Source organism: Sminthopsis crassicaudata, chromosome 3 (assembly GCF_048593235.1).
Source record: "Sminthopsis crassicaudata isolate SCR6 chromosome 3, ASM4859323v1, whole genome shotgun sequence".
Taxonomy (NCBI): domain Eukaryota; kingdom Metazoa; phylum Chordata; class Mammalia; order Dasyuromorphia; family Dasyuridae; genus Sminthopsis; species Sminthopsis crassicaudata.
The window spans coordinates 11,303,262-11,326,768 of record NC_133619.1 but is presented as its reverse complement, the minus strand read 5'-3'; positions in this window follow the sequence as shown (position 1 = coordinate 11,326,768).

Below are 23,507 nucleotides of genomic sequence, written 5' to 3'. Positions count from 1 at the left end.
GAAAAATATCATGTTGCCCATCAGGTTTTGCCCACTTGCCTAACTGAGGCATTGTAAAAAGTAGGATTTATACTCAGACCGAATTTTGATAGCCTTGAATTTATGATTTACCAGGTTAGGATGAAGGGACTGAGATGTTTATCTTGAAGAGAAAAAGGTTCAGGACACCCTGATTGCAGTCTTCATGTATTTAAAAGAGGAGAAAGAATTAGATCTGTTCTACTGGGTTTTGGGGCAAAATAGGAGCAAAAGGTGAAAATTACAAAGAAGTAAACTCTATTGATGTAGCAAAAAACTATCTAACCATAAGAGTTATGCCGAAACAGGATGGACTCCATAAGGAAACAAATGATGTGTTCCTTTCTGGAAATCTTCAAGTAAAGACTGGAGAGGCACTTTCATGAATGGTGGAGTTTTGAATATTTATTCTAAGATAAATGACTGCTTTCAACCACAATCTCTCTTATTCTATAATACTAGAAAATTCAGTACATTCTCTCTGGGTTTCATATAGAAATAGAGGATAGGTATCGATATTGATATAATCTTTCTTTTTTATTAATTTTATAATTATAATTTTTTGACAGTACATATGCATGAGTAATTTTTTTTTACAACATTATCCCTTGTAGTCATTTTTCCAAATTTTCTCCTCCCTCCCTCTACTCCCTCCCCTAGATGACAGGCAATCCCATACATATTAAATGTGTTACAGTATAACCTAGATACAATATGATATAATCTTTCTATATAAGATGGAGGATGATCTTATTTTTTCTATTTAAGATGATGATATTAAAAGTTCTATTCTACCTCCAAATCCTGTGATTGTAGTTGGTTATTGTAAAGATCAGGAAAAGTGAATGATTTTCTTCTCCCTATTATGTGTCACCTGAGGAAAGGTTGCTTGGTGTGCTGAATTGAGGATGTTCTTTGTAGTGGAAAGACCAGGTAGGGTCTGAGCCCCATTTCTGATAAACACTGGCTATGCCACACAGGACAAAACCCTTACCCTCTCAGTGTACTTGGGTAACTTAAATGCTGCACGTTGCTGAGCAGCTATTGATTCTGCATTGGTAGAGTTCTTCTCTAGGAGTTGCTTGTACCCATAAAGTCATGAGTCTGCTCCAAAAGATCTATATGTAAAGGCAAAGCTATAGATATGATTATGTTTGTGGCTAGATTATATAAATCTCATGATATTGATGATATCGTATGGAAGAGATGTGGAAGGTTCTCTTCAAAGAGTTGGTCACAACCATTCTTTATATATTTATTTATACTATTATGTGATCTTTAGCCAGCTTTTTCTTCTCCAAATGGGTTCATGCTCATGCTTTTTGACTCCACTTTAAAAACTAATCTTTCTGCATTGTCATTTAAGATATATTCTATTGCAAGTCAATAATTCAATAAATCAGGCATTCAGTCTAAAGAGACATCCAAACTATTTTGCTATGCTGAAAGGATGTTGTAAAGAATACTCTTGGAAATTATCTCAATTAAATGTTTTAAAAGAGTTAAATAAAGTAAATGAGCTATTTCAAGGTTATCTTCTATATATATTTTAAGAATTATTATGCTGCACAAGAAAAATCTGATCAAAAAGGAAAAAGTGAGGAAAATGCAAGTAAATAACAACAAAAATAAATAAAATGAACTCTATTTTTATTTTATTTTCTAAACATGTACAAGAAAGCATTTCTGACTCATATAAATGATCATGTACTTAAAAAAGATTTTTTAATGAAAGAACAATATAGACAATTTATCGACATTTCTCTTCCTTTAAGGTCCTTCTTCAATATATCACCTAATCTAGGGGCAGCTAGGTGGCGCAGTGGATAGAGCACCAGCCTTTAATTCAGGAAGACCCGTGTTCAAATCTGATTTCAGACACTTAACACTTCCTAGCTGTGTGACCCTGGGCAAGTCACTTAACCCCAGCCTCAAAAAAAAAAAAAAAAAAAAAAAAAATCACCTAATCTGCAAGTGAACCTAGATATCTCTGGGTGGCTACTCCAAATGAGTTAGAAAGATTTTGAGTATGATCTCAGTTACAGATGTTATGTTGGTTATTCTTGGATCAGTTTGGCTAATTTCAAAAGTGTTTGCCATGAGGTTGGAAAAATTTTGATTTTCTTTTTATTGTGAGTTTCCAAAAACTACTAGTTAGGTTTTATCAAGGAGGAGAGAGAGGTTAATGAATTATATATTATATAATGAATTATATATTAATGAGAATAGGTACAAGGATTTCTGGGGAGATACTGCTATTTTTGTTCATCAAGGATCTGTTAACATGGTTAATAGATTTACAGTTGTTTAGGTGTCACAAAGGACTTGGAGTAAGGCAAAGACAAGTTCAAATCTGGCCTTATTCATTTACTAGCTGGATGATATTGGACAAGTCACTTCACCTTCACCTGCCTCTGTTTCTCAAGTATAAAATGGATATAATAATAGCACTTAACTCTAAGGACTGTTGTAAGGATCAAATGAAATATATTTAAATACATAGTATTATGGTATATCATATCATCTTATTATATTATGTTCTTCCCAACACCAAATAGATGGAAAGCTTGAGATAAATCATCATTTCTTTGTTTGTCATGTGGGGAAATCAGCACTTCTAACCCTTCTTACTTACAATGCAGATGAAGAAGCTCAATTCTTCTTTCTACCCCATCTTCAAGTAAAGGGGAAGATATAAACCAAGAGAGCACGCACTTCTGCTTTGTTTTCCATTATGAATAGAAGTAAAAGTTCATTGCTCTTTACTCAATGGATAGGGGAAAGAGAGCAAAAGAGAATTTATTCCTTAATTTTCTTCCACTATTGTTATATTCTAGTCAGGTCACATTCGTGTAGTCATGTTCCTTCTTGCCAGTCCTGTTCAGCTCCTCCCCTTTGAGAACTGGGGCCAGCACCATAATTTCAACATACTAAGCTCTAACAAGTCTGCAGGTTACTTTAAGGAGTTTCTTTTTCAAGATACAAGTAAGTTTTGAATCAAAGATATTGTTCACCTCCAGAAAGTTGTCTCGACTATTGAACATGATTTGTTGGAACCCAATATCTTTATAGCTAGAAATGAATATGGAGATTAGTTGAGTCTCTCTCCCAATTTATACATCTAGAAGGTATCTTGGTGTCAAATGTAATTCCAATATTGCAAAGAATGACTGATGAAAAAGGCTCCTAAGAGGGCAGCTAGGTGGTGCAGTGGATAGAGCACCAGCCCTAAAGTCAGGAGAACTTGAATTCAAATCTGGCCTCAGACACTTTACACTTCCTGGCTGTGTGACCCTGGGCAAGTCACTTAATCCCAATTACCTCAGAAAAAAAAGCCACAAAGAAAAAGGATCCTAAGATTGAAGAAGTAATGCTATCATAAATAAAAATTAAAATCAATGCTTGAAGAGATTATTTGGGTAGTTGTAAAGAGCTGAAACTGAGTAGGTACACTTAGACAACTGAACACTTAAGGTTAATTACTTATTGGACAATAAATACTCTATTAGAATATGCTTGGAAAATGGCCCTTCCCACTATTCTGTGCTGGCTCAATCATTTGCTGCATACAGAGAATTGTAGGAGGAACTAGGGGGTGGAGTAAGACAAGCCAGAGTCACTTTGGTGGTAGACAAAGAGAAGGAAGGTCGTGGAGATCCTGTGTCCATCCCCTTCACTTCTATCCCTAAAGACTAAGAATAAAGACCAAAGACTTTTGCTTATCCTGACTCCTGCTGATTCTAAGGTATCCAGGGTGCTAACTGGGTCCTCACAGATAGTTCAGCACAAAGCCTCAGTGACAGGGACATTTTAATCATTAGTTTCTCCAATCAAGTGCCTACCATTTATATGCTAAGATTATGCAAGATTCCTCAATAGATACAAACACAGATGGCTGACTTCCACAGTCTTTTCCAGATCTATCCTTGCTGCATATAATCCAGTATCTAACATAAAATAACAAATCAATAATATACAACATTTATAATATCACTAATAATAGTATTTATATGTTAATTTAAGCTTTGCAAAATGCTTTTTATATAAATGTGCATGTGCACAGATACACATTACATTGCACCTGAGGCTGAATTTGAACTCAGGACTTCTTGACCCTAAGTCTACTGCACCACACTGCATACATAATAGATGCCTGATAAATGCTTATTGCTTGATTACCAATACTGAGCAAGTTATAAAGTAGAAATATGTATGTTCACTAAGGTTGTTCCATTGGTCATGGAAGTCTTTTTCTAATGCAAATGTCAGAAGATTCCCTTTTAGAGGGGTGATTTCTCTAGACTTCTGTCTATGAAAGATCTGTTAGATTTTAATTTCACAATAAAAAAAATGTATTTTCCTTTTCTTGAAAGAAACCAAGTAAAATTTTACTTTATGTTTATTACAGTTGAACTTTATCCTTGCTCTGGTTCACTCAATTGTTAAAAACAATCTGCTTGCCCACTTTGGATATTATTTGTTTTTAATTTTACGGGTAGGCATTGTTTTTACCAAGTAGAATATAAATTCTTTGAAGTCATGTAATTTTTGCTTTTGATCTCTATATCCCCAATGATTGGCACAAAATAAATGCTTGTGAAATGGATGAATAAGTAAGAATTCTCGATCTGCATCAGTTTGATGGAATCTACTTTCCACACCTTTCAAAAGAAATCTCATCAAATCTCTTGGGTCCACATGAACTGTGAACTTGGCGCTGATACTTTACTCAGCAAAGCAGCTGTGCCAAAGGCCCCATTTAGTGAAAAACCAGATCATCAAGTGATCATTTATTCAGTTACTGAGCTTTTTAGCAAAGCAAAACAGCCAAAGTTGATAAATGATTAAACACATTTCCCATGTCTTCCCCTTATCACAGTGATTTCATAGATTATGAATTTATTTGCCTACTGGTAGAACCCTGTCATGTAAATCCTGGGACATAATTTTAAAAGCATAATAAAAGTGTGAGATAGTGGGCAGAGAGCCAATATTAAAGTCAAGAGACACGGGGTCAATTCTGCTTCTGTCATAGCTATTTGACCATGGAGAGCTCACAACCTTTCTAAGTGCCTCCAGCAACTCTCTCTATGATACTATGATTCATAGCAATGTAAGGGCAGTGTGCAGATCTCCATCGGTAGAGAGAGTTTTCCTATCGGAAGTTCCCTAAGTTAAGGAAAGCACATGTGTGGACCAATAAATAAACAACACACAAAAAGGATATGAGAAGTAGTTATTTTACTTAAAATTGGAAATTTAAATATCGACCATAGTATTTTGTAATTAACCAAATTGCATTGCTGGTGGAATACACAATGAAGGAAGTAACTTCTCTCCTCCCCCATTTTGTTTTTGGTTTTAGAAACAACTTATCTTGATCTTCACATTATATTAGCTTTATTATTATGGTTCCTAATTTAAAATTTGAAACAATATTGATAATCGTCTTTTCTTATTGCTGCCATATATACCCCAATAAATATATAAAAGCATAAAATTTCAGGGTTAGGGTAGATTTTAGTGGTTACCCAGTTTAAGCTCTCTCCCAGACAGAAATCCTCCCTATATGACTCACAGAATACATTTGACTTGAACTGAAAAAAATTATGAACTTTTTTATGATCAGAATAAACAGACATTTGTGAATTATTAATTTTATAAATATAGATATTGAAGTTGCTCTCTGGTCACTGTGAGTAGTAGGGATAAAGAATTATCACTTCCATGTAAATTGTTAGCACTACTGTCTATCTATCCAGGTTACTTACACCTTCGGAATCTAATACTTAATGTGCAACAAGAAAATTGGATTTACACACATATATTGTATCTAGGTTATACTGTAACACATGTAAAATGTATGGGATTGCCTGTCATCTAGGGGAGGGAGTAGAGGGAGGGAGGGGAAAATTTGGAAAAATGAATACAAGGGATAATGTCATAAAAAAATTACTCATGTATATATAATGTCAAAAAACTTATAAATAAACATTCCTGCTGTCAAATAAAAAAAAATAAAATATCTCAAAAAGAAAAAAGAATTATCACTTCCAGTTGTGGTATATTATATCAACCAAATACACGATAAAGGCAGAAGTCATCTTTCAGTCCCCAAACTGTCCCTAAGCTAAACTTCATTGTTTGCTTTCTTATTTACTAATTAATTTACCTCACCTTTTCTTTTTTTTAACCTCTTCATTATCCTTGATTTGTCACTCTTCTTCCCCCCCAACATATTCTTTCAGTTGTCCAATTTTATGATTTCTACCTCCACCACATCTTTTGTAGTTGACCTCTTCTCTCTGTTTAGATCATTAATTACCAGGACTATTCCAGTTACATCTTCACTGATTTCTCATTTTTATCTCTTCTCACTCCAAACCATTCTATGTATATTTACTACATAATTTTACACACAAATATGTCCATTTTCTCCCCTATTCAATATATTTCAATGGGTCCCTATTGCCTTTAAGATAAATTCCAGTATTTATCTTTTAAAACCCTAGATGATATAGCACCAAACTATATTTCCACTCTTTATACATTACTCCTCTATCTGTTTTCCATTTTCCAGCTTCTCTGGCTTTTTCTCTGTTCTTCACATATGACAAATGTATCTCCTTTATTTTGGCCATCTCTTATGCCCTCAAAGCATCTCCTCATTACCTTTACCCAGGGATGTGTCAGTAAATATTTAAAAACCCTCTCTCTGGTTTTTAAGTTTTAATCTAGTTTTAAATTTACTCTACATTATCACTCTTTGATTAAGTCTAGGCAATCAACAAAAACAATAAAACAATAAACTGAACTCAATTTGTAGCATTCACTCATTTCTGAGGTATAAATGCTCACATCAAATAGTTAATAATAAGCTCAACTGATTCACAAGTTTTCCTCTCCCAACAAAGCAAACTTGAAAGGAGAGATAGTTTGACTCCTGTCACGGTATTATTAATACTGTAGGTACTTAATCAGTATTTTTTAAATGACTGTCTCTGTGGAGATATGTTTTGGAAAAATTGTCAAGTTTCTTTACCATAGTATCTTTTAACTCTTTTTCTCTTTGAGGAAATAGAGCCCCAATGTGAGGGAGGAGGAGTAATGATAAAAGCTTAGAATTAAAATAGTGTTCTAATCATAAATCAAATGAACAAAGGGAGATGAGGCTGTAAAGAAGAAAAGAGTTTAATGAAAGCAGACATGATCTTCACCTAAGCATCTGCTACCTTCTTTCATATCCTGGCTGTGGGAAGATTTTTCTGGTCATTGACTAAAATAACTTTCAGCTTTCTTTGAGGATCAAAGTCTAATTTCCTATAGCAATCTGTTTCTCCAACAATGAATGGTAGATTTAATAGCAGGGAAATAAAATAAATAATAGCAGGGAGAAAATCAATTCTCAATTAAAAATTATAGCTAAGCTTGATAAAGTTTACAAAGCTGAAACTTTTCTCTACACAGGAGAGGCTTAGTAATCATAGCATACTGTTTTCATACTTTAACAACTCTATATGACTAATTTGTGAATGCATATTTTTTTCTTTATTAAGGTGAACATTTATTATATTTTTATGAAATTGTTGCATATACACGCAATATTGAACACACATATTGGATATGGATATGATATCTGAAATATATTGCATATATTATTGTATACACACATATACATATGTTATTTGTCCCTAAATACTTGTTCTCAAAAGATAACTGCCATTATTACTATGAAATTGGTAATCAAATGACTATCTTGTCAAAAGTCCTAAGAGAGTTTTATATTTACATTGACCTTGATACAGGATCTTGAATATATTGAGTACTTTATAAATATTTGCTCATTTAAATTGAATTAATAGCATAAGATAAGAACTTACTAAATGCGAGCTGAATGAATAATCTTACATTCTTGGAGAAATCATTCTGTAAAATAGTGATGGAACTTTGAATTCTTGATATACCTTCCTTTTCTGATGAATACATAACTCATTCAAATTTATAAATGTTTGTAAATTTAGCATGAATCAAGATTCTTGATAAATCAATTTTCTAAAGTCATAGATTTGAGGATGCAGTTGTATAAATTTTATGAGATCCAACTGAGCTTCCAGTTAAATTCTCTCCCTTTTAATCCTAACTTCTAACTACAATAAGGATTTGGGAATTATATTTGACCAAGAAATCCATGCTCATGTGTCATGGAAATGGTTTGTCTAGACTTCACACATACAAAAAATACTAAACGCAAAGAGATTGAGACTTATCATTCTATTTAAATTCAGTATAAACATACACTCAAGCATTCTCCTACACTTCATAAGCAATATTTTATCCAGTTGATTCAGCCTCATTGTTCTGCTTTTCAAAGGAAATGATTATTAATGATTGATATATGGAACTCTGATTTTCTTCTGTTATCTTCATTGGACGCATATGGATAAGAAATCTAAAGATTCCTAAAATAGGACTGTGAGCCATATGCTAAGTTCTGTCAATAAATGTTTATGTAAAAGAGTAATTAATTATTTTTAAAAGACATTTGTCACAAATACAAACAAAAAGAAAAATGAACTGTCCAATGTTGCAAAAATTAAAATAAAAATTTGATTTTTGTTAAAAGATTCTCTTTTTTTCTTGTTTAATTTCTAATTTTTTTTAGCTAACTGAAAAAAATAGCAAAAATATTCTAAGCTTCAAATCAGGCCTCAGAAACTTAACACTTGTTATTGAATGACTCTGGGCAAGTCACATAGCCCCAATTCTCTTGCCCCTCTCCAAAAACAAAAACAAAACAAGTCAAGCAAAAAATGAGTGATCACTTGTGAGGGATTTGTAGAAGGATTTCTTGGTTAGATATAGGCTAGATCTAGATGGTCGCTGAAATTCCATTCCATTCTCTGATTCAGTGATTATAGAATTTAGAGCTACAAAACACCTTAACACCTGATCATTTAGTCTTTTTTTTTTTTTTTTTTTTTTCATATGGGGAAACTGTGTCCGAGGAAAGAAAAATATTCTAGTTACCATACCATGTTGTCTCCCACCAGCTAGGACACAGTAAGGACTATAAGAATAGAAGGTGACTGATGTTTTGCTTTTGGGTCACTGGAAGAATGACAGTGACTTCAGCCGAATAAGGAAAGCTGGGAAGAGGGGAGTGTTCAGAATTTATGGCAGAATTACAATCATTAAACTTCTGCTTTTGTAGCCTTGAAACTATAAGGGCCTGAATTTTGGTCTTTCTCATGTAATTTTTGATTCCACAAGCCTTGATCTGTTTTCTTTAATTTAGTTAAAGCTAGTGAAATAGTTGTAAATATTCATTGTGAGATTTTACCTCCTAATTATAGTTTTCAAATAAAAATTGGAAATGCCTTTTAATCATCTGAATGTAGAGCAGTGCAGATCTACATAGAAAGCAGCTGGAGCTTTCCATGCTGATGAAATGTTAGATTCACTTTTTTTTTTTTTCTAATAAACTTATTTCCTGGTGTATGTTTTATTTGGAATATAAGCCCTTTGTGGGTGAGACTATTTCATTTTTATATTTATATCCCAAAGACCTAGCACAATAATTGCTCAGAAAGGACATTGTTTAAGTTTTTTTTTTTTTTTTTTTTTGGATTGAAATATATTGACCAAGTTATCAGCAAGATAGCTTACAAGAACCTAGGTAGTTGTTTGTTTTCAAAAAACAAATTTAAACTGAATGATGAACAAGATAGTTTGGAAAACCAGATTCTGTGGGAAAAGAAAACACACAGATAGATAAACAGGATTAGAGCTAATCTCCAGACTCTTGAGGTTTACACCCTGTTCTTGTGAACCTGAGGCGGCATTCTCACTAGCAACCAAGAGGGCCTTGAGCCAAGTTTATCCTGGTATCCACACTGCCAATTTTTGCCCAATCATGGGTTAGTTCAAGAAAAGGCTAAGCCTAGTAATTTATGTGCTTCTCAAGCCCATCATTATCTTAAAAGTACTTGAATATATATTAAGTTAGGTTGGTTCTAATGAGTGGATTAGTATGGTTCTCCTAAAAGACTCGGATCTCTAATTCAAAGGGAAGGTGACTACAAGAGCAATAAACTATTTTACTGCAGAAGAAGTCAATGGTGACATTCTCAGCTTCCAAACTTAAAACACAATTGTGTTTGGAGTTTTGTTATTGTTGTTTAACATAGAGAAGAAAATTTAGAATTGGGCAGTAAGAAAAACCATGAATTATGTAAGAGGCATCTTAATGATGAAACTGAAAGAATCTTGATTAAATGTTGCAAGTGTTAGTGTTCATGAAAGCATAAAATTGTTTCTGTATCATCTCCTTGCATAATCATATACAACTGTTCTTAGGAATCGTATTAACTCAGTGGTTGGGTAATCCCAAAACGAAATGAGATTAAGTTAAAAATGACTAACAAACCAAGAAGAAATGTTTCAAAGCTAACCCTCAGATGTAGATCTTTCTCTCTAAACCTGTGGTTAATTCTTCTAAATAGTTAAATTTTCTAAGACACTGCAGTATCTGATAGTCAGATTTCCATCTCTTAAAGAAAGGCTATCCTAACTCTAAGAAAAAAATAATAAAAAACACTAAAAACATAGGAATGAATGGACTTTTCCTTAAAATGATAAGTAGTATATACTTATATACTGTATATACAGTATATACTTAAAACCACGAACTATCATTATATTAAGAGATAAACTCGAATCTTGTCCAATAAAATGAGAAGTTACAATAGGCTCTTAATAAGTACCTGTTATATTGAATTGAAAAGTTCTACACAGTACCTCCTCTCAAAATATTGAGAAGAGTAGTAACACATCTCGATCATCATCCAAATGCTTGGTCTCTATAATTGCAGATGTCTACCTGTTTCTTGTTTTGTTTTAATTCATATGTGTCAGACTTTTGTTTTCATGTCTTGAACGCCAAGGCCATCTTTCTTCTAGTTTACTATAGTGTTCCTGGAAATGCTGCTCAAACAGATGTTTTAATTGAGTGCCATTTATTTTCCCATGAGAACAATGTTATCATTGATCATTGTGTTCTTCGGAAATGTCTTGGCAAAACCTAAATTGTGGATGTGAAGAAGTATGTGCGGTCCAATCTAAGAACTGCGTGATTTGTTAGTAGAGTGAGATCAGGCTCTAATTTCTACAATGTAGATATGGAATTGATAACTGATAAGAATAATCACATTTCCCAAGGCCATGTGGTCTTGTATCTACCATCCCTGGAATTTAAATCCAGAAAAGTTTACAAATAGCAGGCTGGCCTCTTGGTGATGAATGTTTGGCTTTGGCAATTCATTCAATGAGAAAAATACAAAGCAATCTTCAGTCTTGTCTACAACTTAGATGAAATCAAAGCTCTATTGGAATTTCTAAGTTGACACATACAAAGGACTTTAAGACTCATAAAGTGCTTTCATATAATTTCATTTGCTCCGACATCCCTATAAATAAAAATTTAAAAAATTATAAATAAATGTCTTATTAATACTATTTTCAAAATGAGAAAACTGAGACTCGGAGAGTGACTGGTTTAGAGTTATAATATGAGTAATAGATAAAAATGGCAAAAGCAAAAACTAAGGAAAATAATTCCTAACTATTAGAGCTTTTCAGTAGTTTCCAAAGGGAAACAAGTCTTCTTTTGCTCCTATAAATGTATTGTTGAATGAAGATATGAAGGTAGAGAAAATAATGTAACCATTCTGACTTGTGCAATTACAAATTTCCATTACACAATCTCAACTGGATCCTCACCACTTCTAGGCAATCGTAACATGTACCTTATCTACTCATAACATGTACCTTATCTACTCACTATCCCACTCTTCATAAAAGTTCTTCCAGACTTTTTCATCATTTCTCAAATATTTCATGACGTTCCCTCCCATCACTTTCTCAGTGGAGGATCTTGGCTCACTTTTTACAGAAAAATCCAGCCTTTTACAGGAAACCTTCCTCAACCTCTCTTAATTCTGGTCCCTTCTCTCTCTTAGCTATTTCTTATTTATCCAGCATGTAATTTGTTTGTATCTACTAGTTTGTTGTCTCATCCACTAGATTGTGACTTCTGTAAGGCCCGTCTTTTGCCTCTTTTTGTATCCTCAGTGCTTAGAACAGTGTCTGGCACATAATAGGAACTCCTACAATGTTTAATTGGTTGATTTTGTAGGTAATATGCTTTCCTGTTATTGGAATTCACAATGCAAAGGCTAGATAACCACCCATCTAGATTGTAGGTGGGATTCTTTTTTAATAGATGTTAGACCAGTTGGCTATTATGGTCTTTCCATACACGAAATCCTGTGATTTGGGACCATATCCTCAAAAAGCCATTGAAAAGCTGGAGAATGTCCACAGAAGAGTCATCAGATTGACAATGGGCCTCAACTTGGTGCTTTCTATGTCACAGCAGGAAGAAGTGAGTCTTGTTTAAAGTAAAGTAGATGATTTTGTAAGAATGTTGATTTAAAATATCTGAATATGGAACATTCAAGGGAAATAAAGAATAGATTTGTACTTCTTAGCCCTAGAGAAATCAATAATGAAAATGTCTCTGTCCTGATTGGAGGATTAGAGGGCAGAGCAATGAACTTCTCTCAAAACTTCCCTTGAAAGAGAATTCAGCAGCCCAATCATGGGCTCCTTTCCTAATAGCCACCTTGGTTGCCACTCCATCATTGTCATGTTCTCTGCTCCCCCCCAACATCCTTTTTTACATTCCTTTTATGAATTGTCTTCCCACATTAAATTGAAAGCTCCTTGAAGACAAGGATTGTATTTTTTTCTTTTTTTCTTATTTGTATCCCCAATACTTAGCATAGTGCTTGCATATAACAAGCATTTAAGAAATGTTTATTTTATTGTATTTCATTGGAAAATTGCAGAGATGTAGCTTTAAATATCACGTAAGTATTTAACATGTATTGGTCGACCTGCCATGGTGGGGGGGGAGGAAGGAAAAATTGGAACAAAAGGTTTGGCAATTGTCATGTTGTAAAATTACCCATGCATATAGCTGGTAAATAAAAACTATTAAAAAAATAAATATCATGTAAGGTCCATGATCCTATTAAACAGATCTGATGAGAAGTGGGTGCTGGCCTTCACATCTCTTCCACAGGATGGCTCACTAGGATGTAGATGGGAGTCAAGATTGCTATTGGTCCATGAGATGTTTCCCATTGATGTGGGGTTTACTAGAACCCAGGAATTCCCTTTCTTTGCCTGTAGTGAGCCATCTTCTAATTTGAACTGCATCTTTATTATGTCTTCTTATTTGTAATATTGAAAGAATATTTTTATAAAGGTTTTTATTTTCAAAGCACATGGAATCTTCAATATTTACTTTTGCAAAATCTTGTGTTCCATTTTTTCTCTTTCCTTTCCCCCTTCCCATCACCTAAATGTCAAGTAATCCAACATATAGTTAGCAAGTGCTACTCTTCTAAACATATTTTCAAAATGCAAGCAAACAACAACAAAAGTGAAAATACTATGTTGTGATCCACCTTCAGTTCCCACAGTCCTCTCTCTGGGAGTGCAGATGACTCTCTTCATCACAAGATCATTGGAACTGGCCTGAATCATCTCATTATTGAAAAGAGCCACGTCCATCAGAATTGATCATTATATAATTTTGTTGTTGCTGTATACAATGTTCACATTTCCCTCAGCATTAGTTCATGTAAGTCTCTCCAGGCCTCTCTGAAATCATGCTACTGACTGTTTCTTACAGAACAATAATGTTCCTTAACACTCATATACCATAACTTATTCAGCCATTCTCCAACCAATGGGCATCCCCTCAGTTTCCAGTTCCTTGCCACTACAAAAAGGAAATATTTTTGCACATGTGAGTCCTTTTTTCCTTTTTATGATCTCTTTGGAATAAAGGCTCAGAAGAGACACTGCTGGATCAAAGGACATGTACAATTTGATAGTTCTTTGGGCATAGTTCCATATTTTGACAGAATATTAATAGAGAGATCAATTTCCCAATGTAGTTCCCAATGTAATGTCAAAACAGATGCTAGATGTTCAGCTTCCCAACAATTTAAGTCATTTCAGAATATTGTGACCATCATTCCCCCTGTCCCCCTTCCAACTATCCAATAACAATGACTTTGAAAGTAGAAAGAGGACGAGGAATATTTTGTATTGTTAATTGCTTCACAAGTCAATATGGCAAGAAAATAAAAAATCATCATTAAGTGATTAACCAGCTGCTCTAGGCTAAAATGGTTCTATAAGCTTAGGACAATTCAATTCAGCAAACATTTATTATGTATCTACAACAAGTTGAGCACCAAGCTGGGAAATGGGACACAAGGACAAAAATAAACAAATCATTGTGCTCAAGCTTACAATCTGCTGGGAAAACTCATAAAATATTAGTATAGTTAAATTTTATTCAGAACCAATGACCAATGAAGGGGGGAAACAACAGCAGTTAGAGAGGTTAAGGAAGTCATCATGCACAAGTTGGCACTCGGGTGGAATTTTAAAGGAAATAAGGGAAGAGATCACATTAAGGAGAAGTATGTTATATAAAATTTCTAATAAGGTAAAATCACTTTAGAAGGTCTTTAAAAGAAACTTCATGCTTGTTTTTGTTCAGTGGTGATAACTTTGGGACCTCAGTTGGGGTTTTCTTGGCAGAGATACTGGAGTAGTTTGTCATTACCTTCTCCAGTTTATTTTTACAGATGAGGAAATTGAGGCAAACAGGATTCAGCAATTTGCTCAGAGTTGTAACTGTATGAGGCCACATTTGAACTCAGTTCTTCCTGACCCCAGACTCTGCACTCTATCCACTGTGCCATCTATCTGCCTCCAAAAAGAAAGTTTACCATTTCAACAAGTGGCCCTATTTAAATATTATTATTTATGAGGGTGAGGATAATGATAGCTAACTTTTACATATTATTCTAAATTTTGTAAGGTGTTTTACATTTGATAACTTAATTGACCCATTAAAAGTGTTAAGTCCTTCTGGGTCAACTGATGCATTAAAAAGTCATTTACCACCTCTATTTTTAAAGTGGGATACCACCAAGGGTGATAAAATACCTATTTAAAGTTTTAACCCATAAAAATGAAGACTATGCATTTTTACTGGTGACTGCTGTATTGTAATAATGCTTGTGACAGGAAGGCGATATTTAACTCCTGGATTCTCAGTGGGTTGGCAAATAGAGCTGTAACAACTCTGGAGAAATCATAAAGATTATTAAGGTGGATAAGGTTGTGACAGCAGTCAGGGAATATGGCTGTCATTTTTTCCTGAATCATCCTCTCAGGGCCTCATTTGCTTCAGAGCCCTTCCCCATTCCTTTCCTTCCAGGAGTTGTTAATGTTTGCCTCAGGTTAAAACACATGAAAGATGCAGTGTTTCCCATATAGACTAAAACATAATTTCCAAGAGAAGGAAGGAAGGAAGGAAGGAAGGAAGGAAGGAAGAGAAGGAAGGAAGGAAGGAAGGAAGGAAGGAAGGAAGGAAGGAAGGAAGGAAGGAAGGAAGGAAGGAAGGAAGGAAGGAAGGAAGGAAGGAAGGAAGGAAGGAAGGAAAGAAGGAAGGAAGGAAGGAAGGAAGGAAGGAAGGAAGGAAGGAAGGAAGGAAGGAAGGAAGGAAGGAAGGAAGGAAGGAAGGAAGGAAGGAAGGAAAGAAGGAAGGAAGGAAGGAAGGAAGGAAGGAAGGAAGGAAGGAAGGAAAGAAGGAAGGAAGGAAGGAAGGAAGGAAGGAAGGAAGGAAGGAAGGAAGGAAAGAAGGAAGGAAGGAAGGAAGGAAGGAAGGAAGGAAAGAAGGAAGGAAGGAAGGAAGGAAAGAAGGAAGGAAGGAAGGAAGGGAAGGAGGGAAGGGAGGAAGGGAGGGAGGAAGGAAGGGAGGATGAAAGGAAGGAAGGAAGTAAGGAAGGAAGGAAGGAAGGAAGGAAGGAAGGAAGGAAGGAAGGAAGGAAAGAAGGAAGGAAGGGAAGGAAGGGAAGGAGGGAAGGGAGGAAGGGAGGGAGGAAGGATGAAAGGAAGGAAGGAAGGAAGGAAGGAAGGAAGGAAGGAAGGAAGGAAGGAAGGAAGGAAGGAAGGAAGGAAGGAAGGAAAGGAAGGAAGGAAGGAAGGAAGGAAGGAAGGAAGGAAGGAAGGAAGGAAGGAAGGAAAGGAAGGAAGGGAAGGAAGGGAGGAAGGAAGGAAAGGAAGGAAGGAAGGAAGGAAGGAAGGAAGGAAGGAAGGAAGGAAGGAAGGAAGGAAGGAAGGAAGGAAGGAAGGAAGGAAGGAAGGAAGGAAGGAAAGAAGGAAGGAAGGAAAGGAAGGAAGGGAAGGAAGGGAGGATGGCAAGGAGGGAGGAAGGGAAGGAAGGGAGGAAGGGAAGGAAGGGAGGAAGGAAGGGAGGAATTCTCCTAAGGAGAAAACACATGGGAATTCATGCATTTGGTCAAAAATAGAGCTCATGGAATTGCTATTGACCCATTGGGTCCTAGATGGAGGCAATGATAACATTAACAAAATTGATAGTGTTTAAAGTTTGCAATGCCATTTACACATATTTTCTCATTTTATGCTCACAATAATCTTGGGAAGCAAATGATTTTATCACTTCAGTTTTGCAGATGAAGAAACTAAAGCAAAATTTAACTTCTTACTTAAGATCATACAAATTGCCGGTGTTTGAGGTCAAATTTGAACTCAGGTGTTTCTTATTCTAAATCTAGCACTCAATGGACTATACTCTAAAGTAGATGAAATTTCCTAGACAACGTGATTCTGAATTTTCTCCTTTTAGATCAGACTTTATGGAGTGAGTGAGAACTACGTGCTGGAATTTGGGGCTCTTTGAAGATTCAGGGGGATTATCCACGTAGCACAAATGATGAAATCATAAAAGAACCAGAGATCTGGGGAGAAGACAGCCTTTGCTTCCTGCTTGTAGGCAGTGGAATCAGCTTCTATATAATTGATTTTCCCTCACGTTTTCTATGTCTGTCCTTCTCCTTGCTTTGTCCTTTGTCAATCTAACCTGAATTCTCTCCAGCAATGAACAGATCCACTTGTCCAGTCACCCTGATTTATATCTTGACACTGGATCCAGATGGCTCCAGAGGGGAAAGTGAGGCTGGTGACTTTGTCCAGCCCTCCCTCACTTGCATGTCATGCTATCATCTCCCTGATGATGAACCTCATTGAAAATGAGGAACAAATAATAACCACCACCTTCAGTGGAAGAGTGAATTGGTCCCAAATATCTCTGAATATGAAATGAAAAACATGGAGTAGTTCCAGGGCTTTGTGGCATTTACCTTCCCACACAACCTGCTCAGATAGAATATCTTATAGAGATTCTTCTGGCCCTGTAATTAGACAATACTGTATTTCGCAATATTTTTCTCTTTTCTCCTCCCCCTTTCTCCTCCCCCAAAATAAAATAAAATAGAACTTGACCCTGCCCTCTATCACCCAGTTCAGCCTCTTAAGGGAACAGAAAACTTTGTCATTTTGAGCTTTTCTGCCTTGCGTCATAATTATGACTCAAAAGCTAGCATCTTATTTTCACATTCTAAACATGTTGGGGATTATTCTGTGGACCACCATATTCCAGAAACAAAAGAGCAATGGAGGAAGCTAGTATCTTTCTCTCTCAAGTGCCCACACACATATACACATGTGCACTTAAGCACATACACTAAAATCCATAAACACCCATGTATAGCCGAAGGAAAAGAAAGTGGGTTCATAAACAAGTTTGGGAAACTTACTGAGAAGAGAAACCTGGAAACTTCAGGGAAGGATTTGGATCTTCCTTGTTGGGACTTGTTCTTGACTGGAGCTGCCTCCCTCCCACCCCCTGGATCTGCCTATTTCCTGTCAGTTAGGGAGAATTCTGTTTACCTATAAGTACTTTCTCCTGACCTTTATCCTTCTGCCAGTTTCCTAAGAAATGCATGTCAATACTCAGATGACATACTCACTTTCCTAGGGACTAACTTCAAGCCCCTTTGTGGAGGAAGAAGTTAGAGCCCAAAGGAATCTTGGGAACTTCTCTCATTTTGCAGAGAAAAAGCTATTGAGAATCAGAGAAATTAAACCAGGGTCATTCTGGCAGCAAATGAGAAAATCAACATCTGAACTAGACTAAATCCAGCTGGAGTTTGTTTCAGCAAAATTGTATTTCTAAGCTCTTCATCTGAACTGGTTTCTTCTTAATGTGGGGGTGACCTTTGTGGCTAGTAGCTGTTGTGGTTTAAAGACCACTCAAACCTTCTCAGCTGGCAGTCACAAGGGATGTCTCACTGAACTTCTGATGAGGTGGGATGCAGCTTTGGACACATCACCTCCTCTTTGGGGTGCTCCTTTTCCTCATCAAAGAAACAAAGAGATAGAGTTTGATTAAAAGTATGTCTATCATAGTTGAGATCGAAAGCGGAGTATAAAAATCAAGTAATGGTCAGGGAAAATCCCCATAATGGTTAGAGAAAATCCCCACTCAGGATGTTTAGCAGGAAACTCTTCAGAGATTTTGATGAGGAGGAGGATGATACTGGTTTTTACCATGCAACGTAAGACATACTATCAAGGCGAAAGCTGTAACTGTGTATGTCAAAGAGACTTAATGGTACGCTGAATCATGGACAAATTTGTTTAAGAGAAAAGCACATCTCTATAACATCTTTTAAAAATTTTGGTAATATTTACTTGTAAATCATGTTTCTCTTTGTATCATACCTGTCCCAGAGTGCCATTCCCTATAATAGCGCTCTCTCTCTCTCTCTCTCTCTCTCTCTCTCTCTCTCTCTCTCTCTCTCTCTCTGTCTCTGTTTCTGTTTCTCTGTCTCTTCTGTCTCTCTGTCTCTCTGTCTCTGTCTCTGTCTCTCTCTGTTTCTCTTTAAAAAAAATGAATAAAACTGATTAATACTCCAAAATATGTGACACCATATGTGACAGTCCCTCCCAAGAGTGCCCAGCTTCTGCAAAGGATGGGAGGGAGGGTATCTTCCCATATCTCTTCTTTGTGCTCAGGCTTCTTCATTATAATCTTGACTTTTGATTGTTCTTCCTATTTATAGTCTTGTAATCATTTCATATTTTGTTTTTCTGTTTTTGCCTGCTTCATTTTGTATCAGTTATGGGTTATATGCTACTCTCTGTTTCTTTGCCTCTGTCTCTGTCTTAATGTCTCTGCCTCTCTCTGTCTCTGTCTGCCTGTCTCTGACTCTTTCTGTCTCTCTTCCCTGTGTCTGTCTGTCTCTCTGTGTCTCTATATCTCCATCTCTCTCTCCCCATCTTTCTCCCTCCCTCTCTGTGTCTGTGTCTCTGTCTGTCTGCATGCCTCTGTCTTTGTTTCTGCCTCTGTCTCTCTCCCCCCACCTCCATTCAAAAGAAAATCCTGTCCACCTAGAACACAGGCACCAGGAAGTCAGGGATTGGAGGGCTCTGTGGCTCTAACAATCTAAAAGTTTGGGTCCTGGGTCTGTCTTGTTTGCCCTGGAGGCAGGATTTCAGGCAGGCTATTGCTGCCAGCTGAGTTGGAGAGCTCTGAGAAGCCCAGATGTGGTGGGAGCAGCTTAGACAGGCTTTGGATGTGGAGCATGGTGGGACCATGCTATAGAGAAACTAAGTTAAACTGGGAATTTCAATCCCTTCACCTTCTGCAGAGACCGAGGTGGGGTTGAAAGGAATTGTGCCCCTCAGGTACTAGGTGTTTCCTGTTTGTTATTGCTCTCCCTTTGAAGCAAGTGTTCTTTGTAACAGCTCATCTGATTGCTAAGAAGCTAAAAGGCATTCAAGGTCAGAGAACCTCAAAAATTGTGGGAAAGAAACCAGCCTGATCCCCAGTCTATCCCTGAGTCTAGATACTAGCCATAAGGGCAGCAGCCACCCTGATGGAGACATGAAATGCAACATCCCTGAGCTCATCATTGGGGACCAATGTAATCACTTTTATACTTACACCACACTATGTTAAGTTAATAGATATCTGCTTTGCTTTCAATGCTTTTCTACAACAAAAGATGCTGTTGCAACTATTTTGTTGTAAATAAGCCATTTCTTTTTCCAAAATCTCCTTTCAGTATATACCTAGCAGTAGAAATTCTGGGTTAAAAGAATAAGGAAATATTAGTCACTTTTTTGCATAATTCCAAATTGCTTTTCAGGATTCTGCAAATTCACAGATCTGCCAACAATGCATTAGTACACTTGTCTCTCCATATCCCCTCCATCTCTAATTATTCCCATATTTCGCCATCTTTGCCAGATTGCTGGTTCTGGGGTTAAAGCTCAGCATTGTTGTGCTTTGCATTTTTTTTTCTAATTGTTAGTGATTTAGAGCATTCTTTCAAATGGTTGTTAATAGTTTGTGGTTCTCCCTTTGAGAATGATTTATTCATATCCCTTGACCACTAACCTATAAGGAAACAACTATTGATTTTATGTTTATATTAGTTGGCTGCACATCTTGGATATCAGGCCCTTATTATCTGTGATGCAAAGAATTTTCCCTCAGTTAACCACTTCCCTTTTTATTATTGATGCATTAATTTCATAAATGTAAATGTAAAAAACACCACAATTTCATGTCATCAAAACTATCTCATTTCTCTTTTGTGGTTCTGTGTCCTGTTTGGTTAAAAATTCATCATGTGAAATGAATAGGATGGATTTCTTTTCTGATTGTTAACATTCAGGTGATTTATCCATTTTGAATTTATTGTGAAATGTGATATAAGATGTTGGTCTACATAATACCCATCTAAATATATACTTTCTGGGATCATAAGATAGATGGCAACCCATTTAATATGTAATCAAAAAACCCCTCAAAATATAAACAAAACAGAAGGATCATAGCCTCAGGGAAGTGATAGAAAGATTATAGCTTCTTTGTCAAAAAAGAGGATGAGATTTAAAATTTTTTTTAATTTTATAATTATAACATTTTTGACAGTACATATGCATAGGTAATTTTTTACAACATTATCCCTTGTACTCCCTTCTGTTCCGAATTTTCCCCTCCTTCCCTCCACCCCCTCCCCTAGATGACAGGCAGTCCCATACATGTTAAATATGTTATAGTATATCCTAGATACAATATATATGTGCAGAACTGAATTTTGTTGTTGTTGTTGCAAAGGAAGAATTGGATTCAGAAGGTAAAAGTAACCTGGGAAGAAAAACAAAAACAAAGACAAAATGCCAACAGTTTACACTCATTTCCCAGTGTTCCTTCTCTGGGTGTAGCTGATTCTGAGCATCATTGATCAATTGGAACTGGATTAGATCTTCTCTTTATTGAAGATATCTACTTAAGAGGATGAGATTTGAAGGATATTCTGAGAACTCAAGATAAACAGGTAAAAGATTTATTGAAAAAGCTTTGGAAAACATATGTATAAAATAAGTACATTTTATTTATGGAATATATAATATATAAAGTATATATATATATTTTTTATATCTGTATATAAACACAAATATAATATATGCATATATGTAAAGAACATAATGGACTTTTGTGAGAATCAAATGAAATTTTTGCAAAGCACTTTACAAATCTTAAAGCATTAGTAAATGAAACATATCTACATATATATTAGATATATAAACATACATATTTGCATATACAAACTTCATTAAGCAATAGGAAAGACTGATAAGAAATTCATGCCACCGAATTAGTAAAAAATAACTGATATTGACTTATTTCTAGAAGGAGTCTACAAAACATCTTAGATCAAAGAGTAGCATCAAAAGGCCCTTTATGAGTGACATCCATGTGAATTCAGACCAAAAAAAATGTGTTGATAAATCAATCTTCAGTAAATGGATTTGTTACGGCATCTCAGAACTGGGTTATTGCCACCAGGAATGAGCAAAAGTTTATCTTTAGGATCATAGACTTAATAATTGATGGAGATTATACATTGAAGTGGGAGAAACTATACAACATAATGTGGTATGAATAGATTTGTCCTCTTCCTTGAAATGAGCTATTGAAGGGTTAAAATTATATACCAGAAGCTCACTATCATTCCCAAACTGAGAGATGATTAGAGAGAGAGAGAGAGAGATGATAAATCTCAATATTATATATATATATGTATATATATATATATATATACATATATATATATAATATTGAGATTTATCATCTCTCTCTCTCTCTAATTATCTATCTATCTATCTATCTATCTATCTATATCTATCTATCTATCTATCTATCTATCTATCTATCTATCTATATATATATATATATATAGAGAGAGAGAGAGAGGGGTATTATCCTTGAGAATTCAACTTGCATACTGTACTAGAAATAAAACATCATTGCAGGCAAAACTGGTGGCCCAAACTGCCTGGAAAGAAGTGATCCATTCCAATTTCAGAACATTTTTAAAAACATCAACTTCATAAACTCCAAATGGAAAATTCATGGCTAGTTGCATTTTATTTGCAGAAAAAGCTCCGAGGATATAAGTGAACTGCAAATTTAATATTAATGTGATATAAGATTATTGGAAGACCCTGAACTTTTGACTCTACTAAGTTATGTGTCCCTGGTGTCCATCTTGTGTGTCTTTTGAAAAGCAAATTTTGCATGCTGAGTTATTCTCAGCAGAGTTCAACACTCATACTCTTACATAAGTTAATAGAGATTAAAAAAAAAAAAACCCTTGAAATTTAGAATTTATCCTTGGCACCCACCTGTACTCTCTCCTTGGTCCCCATAACTATTCTTATTTTGTATAGAAAAATGAACTTAGAATACTTGAACCTACTGCTAAAGAGGGACTCAGAGATACCTAGACCTGGAAAGCCCCTCTTACAGGTCCAGAAAAAAGACTTAGGTATTCCTACCCTCATCAAGAAGCCCCTGGAAAGCCCCCTTACACAGGATGTTCAGACATCTGTAGCTAGAATGGGTAAAAACATACATGGGGATCATGGCTGTCCTCAGATAAGGAAAGTGTCTGGATAATGCTCCAGATTCTGCCTCCTCTCACTATGAGTGCAACCTCACTATTATTTTCCTTAGTGCTCTATTCCTCCTGAGCCTGCTAAAAGGCTCTGGTTCCTCTTACTTCCCTTGTCCTCACCGATCAATAAATCACTTGCTAAAGCATTAGTCCTGTGTGTTGACTTTTCATTTTGTAGAAATTCTGAATCTTGGATATTTCTCAATCTTTGAATCAAGTCTTTTTTTTTTAAGCTAATAGAATCTTAAGCTGTAGAAAAAAAAAAAGGAGATAACAGCTCTTCTTTATTTCTTTAGTCTGACCCCATCAGTTCATATCCGTCAGTCTCTTTTGGGTCCAGAATTTCAGCAAAAATATTGAAAAGATCAAATGTGTTAAGGACATGGGAAGCAGGATGGTGACAATGTTAGATCAAAATTAGGAGGTGGAAGAGGAAAATATTTCTGGAAAAGAACAAAAATGGGAAATATAAAATCCTTCTATGAGCAATTTGAAAAGCTATTA